Source organism: Haliaeetus albicilla, chromosome W, assembly GCF_947461875.1.
Source record: "Haliaeetus albicilla chromosome W, bHalAlb1.1, whole genome shotgun sequence".
NCBI lineage: Eukaryota > Metazoa > Chordata > Aves > Accipitriformes > Accipitridae > Haliaeetus > Haliaeetus albicilla.
The window spans coordinates 26,629,569-26,634,257 of NC_091515.1; the positions used below are offsets into that span (position 1 = coordinate 26,629,569).

General features: G+C 46.2%; 1 pseudogene; it reads left to right on the forward strand.

Annotated features, from left to right (window-relative positions):
• The first annotated feature begins 2,113 nt into the window (after positions 1–2,113).
• LOC138683592 (uncharacterized) lies at positions 2,114–4,489 on the forward strand (annotated as a pseudogene).
• The last annotated feature ends 200 nt before the right edge of the window (positions 4,490–4,689 follow it).

A 4,689-nucleotide genomic window follows, 5' to 3' on the forward strand; every position in this document is an offset into this window, starting at 1 on the left:
ACACAGCTGTTCAGTGCCCTCCGTCTCCAAGGCAGCTATACCAAAAGCCCATCGATACCTCTTTGGGTCCTTAAAATACCCCCTCCTGAGATAGTCTATGCCAAGGATACACGGAGCCTCTGGACCAGTCACAATGTGGTATTTCTGCCATTCATTTCCAGTTAGGCTTACTTCAGCCTCCAATACAGTTAACTCTTGGGATCCCCCTGTCACACCAGAAATACAGATGGGTTCTGCCCCTTTATAACTTGATGGCATTAGAGTGCACTGTGCGCCAGTGTCTACTAGAGCCTCATACTCCTGTAGGTCTGACGTGCCAGGCCATCGAATCCACACAGTCCAATAGACCCGGTTATCCCTTTCCTCCACCTGGCTGGAGGCAGGGCCCCTCTAATTCTGGCCAGAGTATTCAGTACTCACTTCTCATAGAACTGGCTCAGAATTCCCTTCAAGAGGATTGGAAATAAAATCAGCCCTTCTACTCTGTTTGGAAACTGGAGCAGCATTTTTCCTGTTAGAATCCCCTTTTGTGGTGGTTTTTCCTCGCAACTAATGTACCCGTGCATTTAGGACCGAGGTAGGTTTTCCATCCCATTTCCTCATGTCCTCTCCAAGATCACATAGGTAAAACCACAGGGCACCTCGCGGTGTGTACCTTCTATATTCTCTCTATTGGGCAGAAGAACGCTCACTCCTAATAGCTGAGACATTGGTCCTTACAGGTGGGGAGTAGGACATATCCTCTTTGATTTGTTGGACATCCGGGGACAGCTTCTCCACAGCCGAAATGCAGGCTTGTAGGGAGGAGGAGAGATTTTCTTCGTATTGACGGAGTTGGCGAGCCACTTCCTCCACTGTCGGTGCCTCTTCGTCTTTCCAGGTCTTTATTGCCAATGTGTTGGCATAGGACGATGGTGCACTCCGTACAAACTTCCGCCACATGGGTTGTGTGCATTGGACTTCGTCTGGATCTTTGGGTAATTGTGGGTTGTCCGGGTCATGATGAATCGTCTCTAGCACAGCTAATTCCCTCAGTTATTGGATACCTTTTTCCATGGTGGTCCACTGTAAGAGACTGAATTGTTATCCTCAACCATTTGCTTCAAAGATTGTTAGGTGTGAGGGGCTGGACCATCATCTCAAGGAACTGTGAACTGTTTATCTCGAGCCTTTTGGCTCTAAGATGGCCTGTTTAAGCAGGACGCTCCTCTGTCCATTCGGACGATTACCAGGCCATTGAGGCATCCAGGGGAGGAAATGGGGCTGGAGCTGATAAGATACTGGTTTCTGGTGTTGATCACGCAAAGGTTGTGTGATAAACGAAACCTGCAGCGCATGACATCATTGAAATATGCCCTATAAAAAACTCATAGAGACAAGCTGTGGGCGGCCTTCTTCACCACCAAAGAATTGAAGACTGAGGACCAACGGGACGCCGCTAGATCCATGGTGGTGACCCTCCTTGCAACCCCCACCACCGACTGCTTCCCTGAGGACCAACGGGACGCCACTGGATCCGTGGTGGTGACTATCCTAGCAATCCTATCCTGACTGCTTGCTTGATTTCTACCTTTTCTTCCATTCTATGCTATCACCACCATTTTCCACTTTTGATACTTTTGATAATAAATGCTATTTTGACTATACGGCATTTGACCTCGGTTTTGTATTAATCTCGCTCTTGGGATCATATCGAAACCTTCCCTGACATTGGATCGGGACATTTATATTGGCGTCACGGACAGGATCCCTTGAGAGGAGAGTGCTGTTCTGTTTCCCTGCTTTAATACGTGAGACCTCTCAGGAACGTAAGGGGGGTGGGCTTGTGGTGTTTGAAACTTTACGTGCTACCTTCCTGAGATGACTGCTTCCCCGCTTTTTATAAGGTGTTTGAAACTTTACGTGCTGCCTTCCTGAGATGACTGCTTCCCCGCTTTAATACGCGAGACCTCTCAGGAATGTAAGGGGCGCAGGCTTGTGTTGTGTTTGAAACTTTCCCCGCTTTAATACGTGAGACCGCTCAGGAACGTAAGGGGTGCAGGCTTGTGTTGTGCTGTGTTTGAAACTTTATGTGCTGCCTTCCTGAGACGACTGCTTCCCCACTTTGTATAAGATGAGTGATAGCAAAGTTGCCTGTTTGAAAGAAGCTTTGTTTGATTTTTTGGGAAAACATAAAGCGCGACCCTCTGTGCTTGGGATAGACTGGGCTCAGGGAAATTGGTATAATCTGCAGAGCGTTATTGATCGGATGGTGGCTTTACAGAAAGATGCTAGAGTGCGGTCACAGAAAGGAAAAGCAATTGTCTGTGCCGTTCTCGGTGCCAGTCTGGCCGCAGCAGTGGAGGATAGGGATTGCCACCTCACTGCAGAATCTCAAATTATTGAATCCCTCCAAAATCTTGTTCAGTCCCTTATGGGACAAGTGGCAGGATTAAAAGCACACCATGAAGCAGAAAAGAACCAAGTGAAACATTTGCAAATTGCTCTTAAGGAGCATCTCCTTGCGGGTACTGTCCGTGAGGAAATTCCTCCAAGATCAGAAATTGGCTACCCCTTTAAGGACCTACAGGCAGCAAAAGAGAGAGTGGAGAAGTTAGAGCTGCCTTTGTTACTGATTTGTTATTAGTTAGAATTTAATCATATTTAATTTTAATAGGAATATGGAACTATAAGAACTATTTTAGCAAAATTATATATTGCATTCTATATATTTAACCAACAACTAACAGCTGCTGTGAAATCCCCTGTATAGCCCTGTACCAAGGCCGGAGGAATTGGTTAAAATCATCTAGTAGGAACATTTAGAACTTAGATAACAGATGTCAGAATTTCAAATTAATAGGAACTTAGGAACTTAAGAAAATGTATTATGTGTAACTATAAGAATTCGAGTATTGTCTGAAATCAGTTAACCACGGAAGCTTTGGTAAAGATTTACTTTGATCTAATTAACGAGAATTCCAATCAGTAGAGTTAAGTGAGATTAACCAATGATTGTTTTAGTATAAGAATATTGATAAGGTGGTGTGACTGAGGGCCAATCACTAGAAATATTAAATTCAAGAATTAACATTGAATGTATTTTGTGTAAATCTAATACATGATGGCAAAAATCGTACTGCGCAGAATCACATGAAAGGTCAACTCTCGGACAAAGTGAGGAAGACTATGGAAGACCACCAGAGGGCTTCTGAAGACCACCAGAGACCTTCACTGCGCCTGTGTAAAGGACATTTACATATGCTAAGAACTTCCCAGAAATCTAATGAATATGCATAACATTTCTTGGAAATCTAATGAATATGTATGAATAAGTTTGATATAAGGTGTATGATTTTGGTGTTCAGGTGTGCATGGTTCGTGAGAGGACTCGCCCGTGCACCCGGCTGTTAATAAAGAAGTGTCTGCTTATCTACACTAAATTGGTGTTGATAAGTTCTTTATTCCGAGTTTTTCGGTAACACCTTCATTGCGACCTTTAGTCAAAACTGAATATACCTATGATGATGAGCAGGACCAGTTCCCCCAAGTTACAACTAAAGAGGTCCCCTATACTGCCACTGAGTTGGCAAAACTAAAAAAGGAATTTGGCCGAACCCCTAAGGAGTCAGAAACAGAGTATGTGTGGAGAGTATCGTTGTCGGGGGGGGGACCAGATTCTGTTAAGTGAAAAGGAGGCAGAAGGGTATTGGGGACCGGGAGTGTTTTTAACTACTGGGAATCACCGTGCCCCCTGGTCTTTAACCCAATGGGCAGCCTATTGGGCGGGAGGTTCGAACCCCTTGGAGAGGGGGGATCCCCTCGCGATTACGGGGACTGTTGATCAATTAGTGGAGAGTGTGCAAAAGGCAGCTTGTCTGCAGATGATGTATGATCGAAAATTGGAGCCTAGGCAGGAGTCCCCGATGATGATGTCGGTGGATCCTGAACGAATGACTCCCCTTATACGGGGACTCCCTGATTCTCTGAAACTGATTGGTATACAATTACAAGGAAAGATACAGGCAATGCCCCAGGGCGAGAGTGTTGCGGCTGCTTCAGGAGGATTCACGCCTGATCAGCACCGCTGACCCCCAGATAAGAAAATGTGGACCTGGGGAGAAGTGGTCCAGGAATTAATTAATTACTGGCACAAGTATGGTCCTGTTAACCCTGCAGCCACCAAAACAGACTCCAGGGGCTTGAGGCGGGCTGAAGTAAAAATAGTTCCGTGCCCCGGGAGTGATAAGAGAACACCCCTTGCTAAACCGCCGGGGGGGGGAGAGGTATCCCGAACAAACATAATATACTGTGGGCGCGGGGATACCAGAAGGGGATCCCGCGTGACTTAATGGACGGGATGCTAACAGACAAATTGGAAAAACTGGTAACAGAATGGCCTGATAAATCAGCAAATAGAAAAGTGGATTTTGAGAATACTACTCTTAGCGCACCCTCCCTGATTGATGTATCAGAAACAAACGCCACCCAAGAGCCGGCGGGAAACTAGATTCTTCGCCTTTCGGTGGTGAGCGGGGGGGGGGGGGGGGGGGGGGGGGGGGGGCGAAGGCTGGATGTATATTAGACACCTCACTGAAAACGGCCAGGGTGATTTACTAATTACGGGTATTGTGGGACCAAGACAAGTCCCGGTCACCTTTTTGGTAGATACCGGAGCTCAGATTTCAGCTATTAAAACCAAAGACGCTG